Source organism: Staurois parvus, unplaced genomic scaffold (assembly GCF_062004578.1).
Source record: "Staurois parvus isolate SC_StPar_1 unplaced genomic scaffold, SC_StPar_1.0 ptg001267l, whole genome shotgun sequence".
Lineage (NCBI taxonomy): Eukaryota > Metazoa > Chordata > Amphibia > Anura > Ranidae > Staurois > Staurois parvus.
The window spans coordinates 25,144-41,348 of record NW_028319063.1 but is presented as its reverse complement, the minus strand read 5'-3'; positions in this window follow the sequence as shown (position 1 = coordinate 41,348).

The window sequence follows — 16,205 nt, the reverse complement described above, 5'->3', positions numbered from 1 at the left end:
TATGGTTGAACTGGATGGACTTTTGTCTTTTTTCAGCCAGACTAACTATGCAACTGTGTAACTTTTAAGCACGTCTGGTCTCAGTCATCCGTCTTTTGGGGATTGAGGCCTCATGCGCACGGAGCTAAAAAAAAGTCACTTTTAGGGCTTGTTTACACTTCAAAATGTGGCGTTGGACACGCTTTCTTTAAAGCTCTCTGCCAACCAAAGCACCTCTCACTAAATAAAATGGTAAGCTTACAGTCCTGTTCACACATTGTCTTTGCTTTGCTTCACTAGTTTTACCCCATGTCACTTTCTCGGTGCTTCCAATGTCTTCAAAGCCTCCATAGAAATCTTTGACAACTCTCACCTACAGCTTTTGAGGGGCTTTTAGCTTCATGTTGATTTGAAGGTATTGTGGGTATGAGATATCCCAGAATGCACTGGGAAACCAAAAAAGCGAACCAAAGACGTCATCAGCAGTCACTTCCGTTCATGTGTATATGTTCTGGGACTGTCTGGTGCAGACATCACATCTGGTGTGCAGTAAAGAGCAGCAGGAAGGTGAGTGGGGTGTCCAGACTGGAGCAGAGTAACTAGCAGACGGCATACATGGTATGCAACATGGGAATGCTAGAGCGAGGACCGGAGAGAGAGAACAGAGGGGCAGAGGATCAGCAGTGCTGGGGGGACCGGAGACAGGAGAAACTAGCAATGTCATACATGGTGTGCAGCGTGGGAGAAATATAGCAGTAGGTGAGCAGGGACTGGAGAGAGAGGAAGGGGTTACTGCTGAGCAGGGGATCTGCTGAACAAGGATACTAATAAGCTGGGGATCTGCTGAGCAAGGGTGCTAATAAGCTGGGGATCTGCTGAACAAGAGTACCAATGACCCGGGGATCTACTGAACAAGGGTACTAATGAGCTGGAGATCTGCTGAACTAGGGTACTACTGAGCTGGGGATCTGCTGAACAAGGGTACTAATGAGCTGGAGATCTGCTGAACAAGGGTACTACTGAGCTGGGGATCTGCTGAACAAGGGTACCCATGAGCTGGGGATCTGTTGAACGAGGGTACTACTGAGCTGGGGATCTGTTGAACGAGGGTACTACTGAGCTGGGGATCTGTTGAACGAGGGTACTACTGAGCTGGGGATCTGTTGAACGAGGGTACTACTGAGCTGGGGATCTGTTGAACGAGGGTACTACTGAGCTGGGGATCTGTTGAACGAGGGTACTACTGAGCTGGGGATCTGTTGAACGAGGGTACTACTGAGCTGGGGATCTGTTGAACGAGGGTACTACTGAGCTGGGGATCTGTTGAACGAGGGTACTACTGAGCTGGGGATCTGTTGAACGAGGGTACTACTGAGCTGGGGATCTGTTGAACGAGGGTACCCATGAGCTGGGGATCTGTTGAACGAGGGTACCCATGAGCTGGGGATCTGTTGAACGAGGGTACCCATGAGCTGGCGATCTGTTGAACGAGGGTACCCATGAGCTGGCGATCTGTTGAACGAGGGTACCCATGAGCTGGCGATCTGTTGAACGAGGGTACCCATGAGCTGGGGATCTGCTGAACAAGGGTACCCATGAGCTGGGGATCTGCAGAGTGAGGGTACTAATGAGCTGGGCTTCTACTGGGCCCCTTTAAAACAAATAGAAGCTCAACACAAACAGGGCATTTGCCAAATTTAAAAAAAAAATGACTGAAGCATCAAAAACAAACGAAAAAAGCACGTTGAAGCGGTGGGCGCTTTAATCGATATTGAAGTTGCAGCCAGTGTAAATGAGCCCTTACAGGCATTTGGCTTTTTTCAGTCTGTTACAGCACCTCAATATAAACCTATGTGTCCATGCACACCTAGGCATTTTACAGGCGTATTAGAAGAGGCGTGTCTACAGGATGGGGGGAAAAACCCACAACAACAAAGGCACATTCATGAGAGGAGCTGAAAAGCAAAAAAATGTAATCGAGACCGGTCACTGTTTTTTTTCCTGTGTGCAGAATGTCTGGTCTTGTCTCTGCACCCTCCTGTAGTTTTCTGTAATGGGTGGAGCCTGCTGGGTCCCTCCGGCAGCTCTGCTCTCTGCATAGGCTATGTACAGCACAGTCATGAGGTTATTTTTTACATTTACAAGGTAATATCTGGGTTTGCAAGCGTGTTTTTATCCTGTGTGACTATTGAGGAAAAGATTTAAATCAAAGCATTTGTGACTGCAATTTAGCTTTAAAGTATAATTAAAGGCAAAACATTTTATTTTTTCTAGTTTTGGATAAAGTGGAGAGAAATTGGAACCCTTGTCAGTTTTTATTGCTGTCTGTGTCCTCCGTTATGGAGATCCTTCCTCTTTGTCCTGTTTACCATCATCTTCGAAAGTGAAAGTAAAAGAAACCCCACGTTTTGGGTTGTCCCCAGAAAACTAATAGTGGGGAAATCTTCCAGTGGGGACACTAGTTCTGGTGACCAGGGGGGGGGGGGGTCCCCAAGGAATTTCCTTAATTTGCAGATATTTTCTCACTTCCTGTTTTGTTTATGGGACAGGAAGTGAAGGGAAATCTCTCCAATGGGAAAAAATAAATAGGAGATTTGTTTGGTTATAACCCTCCCTTATGCAGGCCATAGATGGGGAGAAAAAACGGCAGATTTTTCTTTTAAAAAATGAAAATTCGGTCGTTCAAGCGGCCGACGTTACCATCAATGGTAAAAAAAATCGGCCGATTTTCATCCCTTCTACAGCTGGCAAAAAGTGTCCCTGCAGAGAGCTCCGCTATTTCTGACAGTTCCTTCACATTTACAGCGGTTGAAACATTGTATCTATTTGTTTCCATTTAGGATACAGATGTTTTTATTCGGAAACAAATAGATACAATGTTTCAACCGCTGTAAATGTCAAAGAACTGTCAGAGAACTGTCAGAAATAGCGGAGCTCTCTGCAGAGACACTTTTTGCTGGACTCGAATTCTTCTTATTTTCATCCTACTTCTTCTTCTTCTTCATCCTCATCCTCTTCTTCATCCTCATCCTCTTCTTCTTCATCATCCTCATCCTCTTCTTCTTCTTCTTCCTCATCCTCTTCTTCTTCTTCTTCTTCTTCCTCATCCTCTTCTTCTTCTTCTTCCTCATCCTCTTCTTCTTCTTCATCCTCATCCTCTTCTTCTTCTTCATCCTCATCCTCTTCTTCTTCATCATCCTCATCCTCCTTCTTCTTCATCAGCATCATCCTCATCCTCTTCTTCTTCATCCTCTTCTTCTTCTTCTTCATCCTCATCCTCTTCTTCTTCTTCTTCATCCTCATCCTCTTCTTCTTCTTCATCCTCATCCTCTTCTTCTTCATCCTCTTCTTCTTCTTCATCCTCTTCTTCATCCTCTTCCTCTTCTTCTTTTTCTTCTTTTTGTCTTCCTTTTGCAGGTCACTGCTCATGTGCAGATTTTTTATCGGTAAAAAATCGGCCGATTTGCCCACTAATTGCCGCGAAAATCGGCCGATCGGCAAAATCGGGCGATTTTTTTCCAACTTTACCGAAAAAAAAAAAACGGCCAAAATACCGAAAAACGGCCGACCAAATCGCCCACTAACGATCCGAAAATCGGCCGATTTTATTTTCGGCCGAAAAATCGGCCGATTTTCGACCCATCTATGGCCTGCATTACTCTATCCAAAATGAGGGGGAAAAAAAGTTTTGCCTATAGTTCTACTTTAAGAGACCTCTTTCACCAACTCAAAAAAAAAATGGTAAAAGCACAGAACATGAAGTACAGGTGTACCGCGGTTAACGTAATTTTTGATTTACAAATGAAAATAATGCCTCGGTTTTACAAATTTTTTACAAATTTTTTTTGCAATACGAAGTGTATGTCGGTGCTGATTTTTAGATTCAATTGTCTTTTTTTTTTTTTTTCTTCACTATAGCTCACAGAATTACCTGTCACTTTCCCTGGAGCTAAAGGATACTTGGTTTCTTTTAACTTGGGAGATAAACTAAATAAAGAAAAAATGAAGGAAAAAAAGCGGTAATTACATTTAAAAGCCGGCACCATAATAAATAAAAAAAAAATGGCGTGGGGTCCACCCTCCCATACATACCAAGCCCGTCGGGTCTGGTATGGATTTTGAGGGGAACTCCCACGCCAAAATTAAAAAAAAAAAAAATGGCATGGGGTCCCCCCCAAAAGAAAATCCATACCAGACCCTTATCAGAGCATGTAGCCTGGCAGGTCAGGAAAGGGGGAGGTGGAACGAGCGAGCCAACAAAAATAATGAACGTATGGGCTGCCTTAGTGACTGATCATGCCGTTGCAATTTGGAAATTGAAATTGCATTTAATGAATGTCAGTTTCTTCACGTGCGATTTGCTGCAGTGCGATTTCTAAAGTAGTTCTTGCTTGAGGGCCGGTACACACTATAGAAACACAGTCCAGATGCGTTACGTTTTTGATGCGTTTTTCGCCTGATGAAGGGGTCCTGCGAGACTTCGAAACGTTGCCTTGCTGTAACTATGTGATCGTTCATTAAAATTTTTGGTCCCATATTGGTGATCCTCGGTGTGCTGGTGACATTCTCCCTTGCTGATTCTGTTCGGTTCCTGCTGACGGTCGCTGTGGCACCCACTTATACACACAGCCATTTTTTTGGCGTTTTTTTAATGCATTCCAGTTCATTTTTCCTCTTTCTTCAATTCAAATAGGGACGTGCGTTCCAGTGCATTTTAACGCGTTCCAGCACAGTTCTGTGCAGAAAAAATGCAGCCTGTTCTACTTTTTTTTTTCTCCTTAACTGGAACTGCAAGCACTGATGTGAACTATGACATTATTATTATTATTATACAGGATTTATGGCGCCAACAGTTTGCTCAGCACTTTACAATAAAACGGGAGACAATACAGCAACAATACAGTTCAATACAAGAGGGATAGGAGGGGCTGATCCTGGGAGCTTACAATCTAGGATCGACAACCATATAACCTACTTTCTGTGTGTTTTTTGGATGCAGAAAAAAAAGCAACTGAAACACATGTTGTGTGAGCTGGCCCTTACTTTTTATGCAGCTTATTGTGATTTCACATACATAGAATATAATGGAAATCACAAATCAAATCAAAAGAAATCGTTGAAAATCTTCACGTCGCAATAAAGTCTTCAGAAATCACACCCGAAATTGCGCTAAAATTGCACACAGATTGTGTGATTTTAAATCTTCACTGTGACCGGTGACTTAAGCAGCTCCTTGTGAATGAATAGTCTTTGAAATATTCCCTCTTTCCACCAAATTATTATTATTCAGGATTTATATAGAACCAACAGTTTGCTCAGCGCTTTACAATATAACAGGGGACAATACAGCAACAATACAGTTTAATACAAGATGGATAGGAGGGCCCTGATCCTGGGAGCTTACAATCTAAGAGGGAGGGTCTAGTGGTACAAAAGGTAGTAACTGTGGGGGATGGACTGGTAGGAGGAATAGAAGATTCCATTATTAGCTGAGGGCAGGATAGGCTTCCCTGAAGAGAGAGGTTTTCAGAGATCGCCTAAAAGTGAGCAGAGTAGGCGATAGTCTGATATATTGGGGTAGAGAGTTCCAGAGGATGGGGGAGGCTCTGGAGATGAGCATGGGAGGAGGAGACAAGGGAGCTAGAGAGCAGGAGGTTGTCGGAGGAGCGGAGAGGACAGTTTGGGTGATATTTGGAGACAAGATCGGTGATGTAATTTGGGGCGGAGTTATAAATGGCTTTATATGTTAATGGTAATGTTTTGAATTTTATCCGTTGGGCAATGGGAGGCCAGTGGAGGGATTGGCAGAGAGGGGTGGAGGACACTGAATGGAGGCCAGTGGAGGGATTGGCAGAGAGAGGTGGAGGCCAGTGGAGGGATTGGCAGAGAGGGGTGGAGGCCAGTGGAGGGATTGGCAGAGAGGGGTGGAGGCCAGTGGAGGGATTGGCAGAGAGGGGTGGAGGGATTGGCAGAGAGGGGTGGAGGACACTGAATGGAGGCCAGTGGAGGGATTGGCAGAGAGGGGTGGAGGACACTGAATGGAGGCCAGTGGAGGGATTGGCAGAGAGAGGTGGAGGACACTGAATGGGGGCCAGTGGAGGGATTGGCAGAGAGAGGTGGAGGCCAGTGGAGGGATTGGCAGAGAGGGGTGGAGGACACTGAATGGGGGCCAGTGGAGGGATTGGCAGAGAGGGGTGGAGGCCAGTGGAGGGATTGGCAGAGAGGGGTGGAGGACACTGAATGGGGGCCAGTGGAGGGATTGGCAGAGAGAGGTGGAGGACACTGAATGGGGGCCAGTGGAGGGATTGGCTGAGAGGGGTGGAGGCCAGTGGAGGGATTGGCTGAGAGGGGTGGAGGCCAGTGGAGGGATTGGCAGAGAGGGGTGGAGGCCAGTGGAGGGATTGGCAGAGAGGGGTGGAGGCCAGTGGAGGGATTGGCAGAGAGGGGTTGAGGGATTGGCAGAGAGGGGTGGAGGCCAGTGGAGGGATTGGCAGAGAGGGGTGGAGGCCAGTGGAGGGATTGGCAGAGAGGGGTGGAGGCCAGTGGAGGGATTGGCAGAGAGGGGTGGAAGCCAGTGGAGGGATTGGCAGAGAGGGGTGGAGGACACTGAATGGAAGCCAGTGGAGGGATTGGCAGAGAGGGGTGGAGGACACTGAATGGGGGCCAGTGGAGGGATTGGCTGAGAGGGGTGGGGGCCAGTGGAGGGATTGGCAGAGAGGGGTGGAGGACACTGAATGGGGGCCAGTGGAGGGATTGGCAGAGAGAGGTGGAGGGATTGGCTGAGAGGGGTGGAGGCCAGTGGAGGGATTGGCTGAGAGGGGTGGAGGCCAGTGGAGGGATTGGCAGAGGGGGGTGGAGGCCAGTGGAGGGATTGGCAGAGAGGGGTGGAGGACACTGAATGGAGGCCAGTGGAGGGATTGGCAGAGAGGGGTGGAGGCCAGTGGAGGGATTGGCAGAGAGGGGGAGAGGGGTGGAGGACACTGAATGGAAGCCAGTGGAGGGATTGGCAGAGAGGGGTGGAGGGATTGGCAGATATGGAGCAGATGGCAAGGTGGATGATAACCTGGATTCTATTTTGATCGCAGTGTTTTTTGTTTACGGTTTAGTACAGTTTGAATGCACAATAAAGTTGTGTGGTTTTTTTTTTTTTTTTTTTTTTTTTTTTTGTGCTGCCTTGCATGCGGTTGCTGAATTTCCAGTTGATTGTGTGTACAGTCCTCCATGCAGCCTGTATTTCTGTGACTGCCATGTAGTTGTGGGTATCGTGTCTGTCCTCAGAGCGAGGCAGGGCGACACGTCTGCATGACCCTCTTATATTGTGACATTTGCAGGTGGTTACAAGGCAGACAGAAAATAAATCTTCCTCCTGTTAAGCAACATCATGGCGGTGTACTTTTTTCCTTTCTGCATCAGTTCTTCCATTACCTTGTAGTCAGCAGTGGGAATTCGCAGTTTGTTTTCCAGCTTCTGCAAAAAAAAAAAAAAAAACGTGTGTAATGTTGGATACAGTGGAGCGCACATTTGCTGATTTAGCGCCATCCCAATAATGTGAACGCCGACAGACAGAAACATTCGGCCTCGTCTCCTCGGTGTCCATGCTTTGTGTTAGTAACAACACGGTGGCTTTAAGGCGAATCACTTTTGCTAGCAATACGGCCCGTTTTGTATTTGCAGTCGTTGGCTTCTGTAGGGGTTCATGTGGCTCTGAATGTGACATCCAATGAAATAATTTTCCAGCATGCTAATATACGCAGAATTAGATGTGGCAGGAAAGGCTTTCGGTGAGCAGATTGCTGTTTGTTGTGCGTTTGTAGGAAACAACCGTCGTGTGTCAGCCTGCAGGAAAGATTATGTAATGAGATCCTTGAGAGAGGATGACAGGGGACTTATGTGGGGAAGAAGCAGATTTCACTGACCACAGAGACAGACCAAGTGTTGTAATACAGCTTGTATACGTCTGCTGACCAAACCTCACCGCTCTATACATGGTTTTATTACTTGGCTGGGATAAATTCCATTGAGTTATACAGAGAACACTGAGCTGTTCACATCAGTCTGTGCACCGCAGGAGCTTACACTCTAATGTCCTATCACAGTCACTTATTAATTAGGACACCTGTTGTCATACATTTATATATCTCTGACATATACCACAGTGCTGTACAGAGAACACTGAGCCATTCATAGTCTCTGCACCTGAAGAGCTTACACTCTAATGCCCCACCACAGTCACACACTATTAATAATCAGAACACCTGTTATTTTATATACATTTCTATAGCTCTGACATATACCGCAGTGCTGTACAGAGAACACTGAGCCATTCAGAGTCTCTGCACCAGAGGAGCTTACACTCTAATGCCTCACCACAGTCACACACTATTATTATTAGATGTCTATATAGCTCTGACATATACCATAGTGCTGTACAGAGAACACTGAGCTGTTCAAATCAGTCTGCACCTGAAGAGCTTACACTCTAATGCCCCACCACAGTCACACACTATTAATAATCAGAACACCTGTTCTTTTATATACATTTCTATAGCTCTGACATATACCGCAGTGCTGTACAGAGAACACTGAGCTATTCATATCAGTCTGTGCACCAGAGGAGCTTACACTCTAATGTGCCACCACAGTCACTTATTAATTAGGACACCTGTTATCATACATTTCTATAGCTCTGACATATACCGCAGTGCTGTACAGAGAACACTGAGCCAGTCACATCAGTCTCTGCACCAGAGGAGCTTACACTCTAATGTCCTAATTAATAAGTGACTGTGGTGGGACATTAGAGTGTAAGCTCTTCAGGTGCAGTCTGATATGAACAGCTCAGTGTTCTCTGTACAGCACTGCGGTCTATGTCAGAGCTATATAAATGCATAACAGGTGTTCTAATTATTAATAATAATAGTGTTTGACTGTGGTGGGATGTTAATTAGAACACCTGTTATGCATTTATATAGCTCTGACATAGACCGCAGTGCTGTACAGAGAACACTGAGCTATTCACATCAGTCTCTGCACCAAAGGAGCTTACACTCTAATGTCCCACCTCAGTCACACACTATTATTATTATTAATTAGGACACCTGTTATTATACATTATATAGCTCTGACATATACCATAGTGCTGTACAGAGAACACTGAGCTATTCATATCAGTCTGCACCTGAAGAGCTTACACTCTAATGTCCCACCACAGTCACACACTATTAATTAGAAGACCTGTTATACATTTATATAGCTCTGACATATTCCTCAGTGCTGTACAGGGAACACTGAGCCAGTCACATCAGTCTCTGCACCAGAGGAGCTTACACTCTAATATCCCACCACAGTCACACACTGTTGTTGTTATACATTTATTTAGCGCTGACATATACCGCAGTGCTGTACAGAGGACACTGAGCCAATCTCAACATGTCTGCGCCTCAGGAGCTTACATTCCATTGTCCCATCACAGCCACACATTTCTTCTTGTTGTTCATTGATATCTCTGACATATACCGCAGTGCTGTGTAGAGAACACTGAGCCATTCATCTCTGTTTCTGCACCAGAGGAGCTTACAACTACTGGAACCGATCCTCTCTGTTTGCTTTTTCTGCAGCAGCTGAAAACCAGCTGGAGGGAGAGGAGAAGAATCCAACTTTAAGATGCTGCAGAGAGAGCCATACAGGGGATTGGTTCCAGTAATTGCCCCCCTACCATGCCGATAACCCTCCCCGCCCACATCCGATTCACCCAGCTCCCTGGGCCCTCCCGCTGGTCTGGGCCCTGTGCAGGAGGACTGGTGGTACCCCCCTTATCCACAGCACTGTGTGTATGTATGAATGTGAGTTAGGGACCTTAGATTGTATGCCCCTTGAGGGTTAGGGACCTTAGATTGTACGCCCCTTGAGGGTTAGGGACCTTAGATTGTACGCCCCTTGAGGGTTAGGGACCTTAGATTGTACGCCCCTTGAGGGTTAGGGACCTTAGATTGTACGCCCCTTGAGGGTTAGGGACCTTAGATTGTACGCCCCTTGAGGGTTAGGGACTGATGTATGTGTAAAGTGCTGTGTAAGTTGACGGCACTATATAAGTACCTGTAATAAAAGAAAAAAAAAATTGACACCAGACAAAGGCAGGGAGCAATGTACTAGTGGATATTGGTCGGAGGGAAGCCACATTGGGTTTTCCTTGCATAGAATGGGACATTCCATTTCTCAGCAGCTGGAGGGTGTCCATGTTGTGTGTGTTTTGTTTTTTTTTTTTATGATCTGGTATGCATGGTGCAGCATCCTGGGCATTATGGTTCACCACGGGGGGGGGGGGGCATGTTTTGTTTATGATCTGGTATGCATGGTGCAGCATCCTGGGCATTATGGTTCACCGCGGGGGGGCATGTTTTGTCTATGATCTGGTATGCATGGTGCAGCATCCTGGACATTATGGTTCACCACGGCTGGGGGGGGGGGGGGGGGGAGGGAGGCCATGTTTTGTTTATGACCTGGTATGCATGGTGCAGCATCCCTGGCATTATGGTTCACTGCAGCTGGGGGGGGGGGGGGGCATGTTTTTTGTGTATGATCTGGTCTGCATCAGGTGCAGCATCCTGGGCATTATGGTTCACCGCGGTGGGGGGGAGGCCATGTTTTGTTTATGATCTGGTATGCATGGTGCAGCATCCTGGGCATTATGGTTCACCACGGCTGGGGGGGGGCATGTTTTGTTTATGATCTGGTATGCATGGTGCAGCACCCTGGGCATTATGGTTCACCACGGCTGGGGGGGGGCATGTTTTGTTTATGATCTGGTATGCATGGTGCAGCACCCTGGGCATTATGGTTCACCACGGCTGGGGGGGGGCATGTTTTGTTTATGATCTGGTATGCATGGTGCAGCATCCTGGGCATTACAGTTCGCCGCAGCCGGGGGGGTGGCCATGTTTTTTGGCTTTTCTGTGGTGCAGTGTGTATTCTGAAGCTGTCGCAGGACACATGCCCACTCTTGCAGTGTTTTGTTTTGGAAAAAGCAGCAGCGAGTTGCGTACCTGGGGTCACCTTACAGGACGTGGCTCCTCCCCTGTTCTCTCGCTGTACACAGGGGGGTGTTTTCCTCTTTGGGCGCTTGGGTTGCCCATTCAGCAGGTTGTAGCTGAAGCTCCACTTGTGGGGGGGCACGCAGATATGATCACCCCAATAATGGGAGTACAGCTGTACAGTTGTTTACCGCGTGTGTCACCTACTTGTGCTGAATCCTTCAGTGAGGACTTGTTCCTTCTGAATAGATTCTCACCACTGTGTCCATCTAACGTAGAATAACTCCAGGAGATACAAGTCTCTGGTATAACCTCTCAGGCAATCTATTGTTTAGGCTGGAGTTGGCCCGGGGAGGCTTTTACGGGGAGTGGAGCGAAAGCCGCCCTTGAGGCCTGTTCTCTCTCCAACCCCCGCCAGGCTCCTCTGGGCTGTTTGCACTCTCGGTTTCCGGGAATGCTGGGGCTGTAGGTTGTGCGTGTTGTATTTCAGCTCTGAGTGTTTGCGTTGTCACACAAAGCTCTGTACGCTAAAACAGATTGAGCTTTGTGCGCCCGGCAAGTTCAGCAAAGTTCAAGTGACGACACTGGAAATACGAGCATTTCTATGGAAGGGAGCAGGCCTGCTGAATGGGAGGCTCAGCCTCTGCATTCCCAACAACGGCTTCGCAGGTCTTGTGAAACCAAAATGTTTGCTTCTTCACGAGTGACGTTCTAAGGAGCGCCAACGTTAACCGTTTCATTCGCAGACGTTTTCCGTTTTATTAGTTTTTGATTCTTTTGTTTTCTGTCATCGGACAGTGAGAAGAGGCTACCGCCTGGAAGTCAGCTGTGTGCAGGGAAATGTCTTCCTTCATGTTCGGAGCTTTAGGGCTCCATGTGCACTGCGGCTGATAAACTGACGTTCACGAGCTGTTCAGCCATTTTTTTTCAGCAGCTCCTGAACTCTCCCTAATGTTTTCCTATGTGTCCATATACACATCGTCCTTTACAGGCAGTTAAATTTACAGTCGTTTTTTTTTGAACGCAGAAAACTTGCGTTCACCAGTCGTTTTTATCAGCGTTTCAAACGCAAAATGCTTGTAAATGTGGCAAATCGCATTTATAAGCGCTTGCAATTTTTTTTTTTTAACTCTTCCATTTCCCGATGCTGTACAGAGCCCCATGAAAAATGCATGCAAAGCGTTTTCAAGGTACTCAAATGGACAAAACACTGAACACAGGATGTTCCTACCAAGCTTGTCACACATTGTAATGACCAATTCACACCTCAGACCTCTCCCTCCCTTGGAAACAAAAGATATGTTAATGACCATTCACACCTCAAATTCCTCATGAAGACCCCCTGCCAGGTGACCTTATTGACCCCCTCCACCAAACACCTTTCCCACCCTTGGAAACAAAAGAAATGTTAATGAGCAACTCACACCTAAGCTAATCTCAACACATACTGCTGTCTCTGCTTCTACTCTCTGTATTTCTCTGAAACAGTTGAAATAGTTAATAATTTACCACTTTTCAGTGCATTCTGGGCATTTGGGAGGTTCTGTGCTTATCTTTAAAAAACTATTCTAAAACGCAAACGCGCATAAATTCACACCTCAAATTCCTCATGAACAACCCCTGTCAGGTGGCCTTAATGACTCCCTTCACCAGACACCTTTCCCACCCTTGGAAACAAAAGAAATGTTAATGAGCAACTCATGCCTAAGCTAATCTCAACACATACTGCTGTCTCTGCTTCTACTCTCTGTATTTCTCTGAAACAGTCTGAAATAGTAATTCATTTACCACTTTTCAGTGCATTCTGGACATTTGGGAGGTTCTCCAGTGCTTATCTTTAAAAAACGCTTTTAAACACAAACGCACATAAACGCGCTATGCAAATGCGGCTAAACAGACATTTTTTTTTTTTTTTCAAACCTACATTTTTCAGCAGTCAGTTTCCATCGTTCAGAAGTGTCCCGTGTACATGGGGCCTTAGCTGAAATACGTGACACCCAGCATGAACGTTCACAGCTGTGATTAAGTCATTCAATTTCAGCAGACCTATGAAAAAGTTCAGTAAGCACTGAAATCTGTTTTCACTTTGGCTGCCTTCTCTTCCAATCCCTTTTTAAGGCTAGGGTCACACCAATGCAGTTTGCGTTTGATCCGTTTCTGCAGTGCATTTTTGCACGTGTTTGGCGCATTTTTGAGGGGTTTTTAAAAAATTTTTTTTCTTGTTGCTAGGCAGATTTTTTTTAAATCTAATAATTTTATATTAATGTATTTTTGCATGTAATACAATAAAACAAACCGTAAACAAAACCATGACATGGGATAACAATATGTCAGCACTGGCAAACGCCAAGCCGGACATCGTATGAACGTCCAACCAAAAAACAGAAGAAAAAACATACAATAACAGAGGTTACAGGCCATATAAACCAAAAAAAAAAGACCACTTTTTTGTCATATATAGAGATTGTGCAAAATCGCAGTACACATACAAGATACTCAGAACCAGCATGGTCTGCTAGGCAGATTTAAAACGCAAAATGCAGTAAAAACGCACTACATGCTTTATGGCAGCGTTTCCATTAAAGTCTATAGAACCAAAAATTCAGCTTCTTGCGTTCAAAAAAAGTCCCTGACCCTTTCCAAAAAAAAACGCACCGGGTGAAAACGCGGAGATGTGAATTTCCCATAGGAAATCATGTTAAGTGGACTGCTGTGCATTTCTGCCAAACGCTGCGGGAAATGCTTAGGTGTGAACCTGGGGTAAGAGGACCTGTGGTGTTAGATATAGATGGGACGGCACAGTGGCTAAGTGTTTAGCACTTCCGCCTGGCAGCACTAAGAGTCGTCCTTTTAAATCCTAACCCACAGCACTACCTGCACAGAGTTTGCACATTCTCCCTGTGCCTGCCTGAATTTCCTCTGGGTACTCCGGTTTCCTCCTACACTCCAAAGACAAGCTGGCATGTTAACCACTTCAGCTCCAGCAATGGACCCATACATCGATGGAGTTGGAGCCGTCATACTGGCAGCTGCAGCATCATGCGGGTAGCATTTTTTTTTTTTTTAAGCCGACAGTTGGATGTCTTGTAATAGCAGTTGCAGTGCCTAAGTAGATCGGCTTTGTTCGGCTCTTTGATATAGTAACCCAGATGTGATGACCTTACATCACATCCAATTTACTTGGAAATACATGGCGCCATTTTTATAAAACAAAAGCATTCACTCACACCGATCTTGGTACGATAAAATGTTTTTAGGTCAGAGTAGGGATTTGGTGGTCCTAAAGACCCCGGATCCCTCCATAAAGAGTACCTGTCACAGGTCTATTGTCATAAGGAAGGGATGTTTACATTTCATTGTGAAAGCAATAACAGTGATCAAAAATAAATTTAAAGCGACAGTGTAAAAATTAACCACTTCCTGTCCGGTCCATGTATATAATCGGCCGGATGGGAGCAGTGCAGGAGCAGGTGGCCATTTATAAACGTGCTCCCCACTTCCCTGCCTGTGCGTGCTCCCAGAGGACACAGCGGAACACCGATTGCTGTGCGTGACCTCTGTACGAGGTCCCGATCATGTGATCACTGATTGGCCAATCAGTGACTGCATGAATAGTAGTAAGCAAGATGTCACTTCTGACATCATTGCTTACTATGTGTGAAATCTGTGAATGATCACAGAGGTCACATGGTACAGGGCTATTCACAGCAGCCTTGTACCATGTGACAAGCTGTGACCAATCGCAGCTCACACAATATTTCTCAATGTCTGCAAGAATGCAGCCAGAGAGGAGGAGAAATAATTGCTTTTACAGCCTTTATGGGGGGAAGTGGTTAATTTTTACACTGTCGCTTTAAATTTATTTTTGATTACTTTCATTATGACAGCAATAAAAGTGAACATCCCTTCCTTATGACAATAGACCTGTGAGATATACATGGGTCGAAATTCGACCACTTTTTTGTCTGAAAATCAGACCTAAGAATAATGGGTTAATGGGTCAATGACACCGGCCAATTTTTGTGGTTCCTCCCCTTTTTGGTGATCGGACATGTTGGAAAATTCGTGAAAAACGACCGATTTTCAACTCGATGGTCAAATCGTACAATTGTTTTTCCAAAAAGAATATGCTCATGAGCCGTGACCTGGAAGGAACAGAAATTTCACCTGTTATATGGGGTGAACATTGACTTGGTTTTTGAAATCATTGATGGCGCCATCAGATTACCGAGCGAACGGCGTTTTTGATTTTCAAATGAAAAATTGTTCAGAATTCGACGCATGTATGGCCTGTATAAAGGGCTTTTTTTTTGTTTTTTAGAACCACAGGTGATACAAAAGACATGCTGCTGCTGCTACTAAATGTCCTACTGACACCAGGCGCAGGTAGCTTGTATCAAGCTACTGGTCTATGACAAGGGGGTCTGTCCTACATAATGTATTAAAGTCCTATCTGAAAATCTGTATGAGAGCCACAGTTTACCCACAACGCTGGCAGGTCACAGCTGACCTCAGTATCTGGCACACAGATGAAAGGATTAGAGGGTAAGCAGAGGTAATGTACAAGGCAGGAGTGCTAACCACTAAACCACCCACTTGACCAAGTCCATGTGATGGCGCTCAGCCAGTCATTGAGGTCATACGGGGCCTCTGCAGTTTACTTATGGGTTGGGGACTTTTCCTTTTTTTTTCTTTCAAACATTCAAGAATATAGTGAAAGTCTTACCTTTTACCCAACGTAGGCCTAATGTTGTGGCTGTAGTGGGGGCATTGGACAGTAAGCTTCTGTCTTGCAGAACTGATGTGATCAAGTTAACTGCGCGCTCCCCGCTCTGACTGGCGCTCCCCGCTCTGACTGGCGCTCCCCGCTCTGACTGGCGCTCCCCGCTCTGACTGGCGCTCCCCGCTCTGACTGGCCCTCCCCGCTCTGACTGGCCCTCCCCGCTCTGACTGGCCCTCCCCGCTCTGACTGGCCCTCCCCGCTCTGACTGGCCCTCCCCGCTCTGACTGGCCCTCCCTCTCTGACTGGCGCTCCCTCTCTGACTGGCGCTCCCTCTCTGACTGGCGCCCCTGCTCTGAAAATGTGGAATAGACTCCCTCAAGAGTTGGTTGTGGCCAGCTCAGTGGATTGCTGTAAGAAAGTCCTGGATTCTTTCTTGGATACACAGAATATAACTGGATATAACATTTATAGGT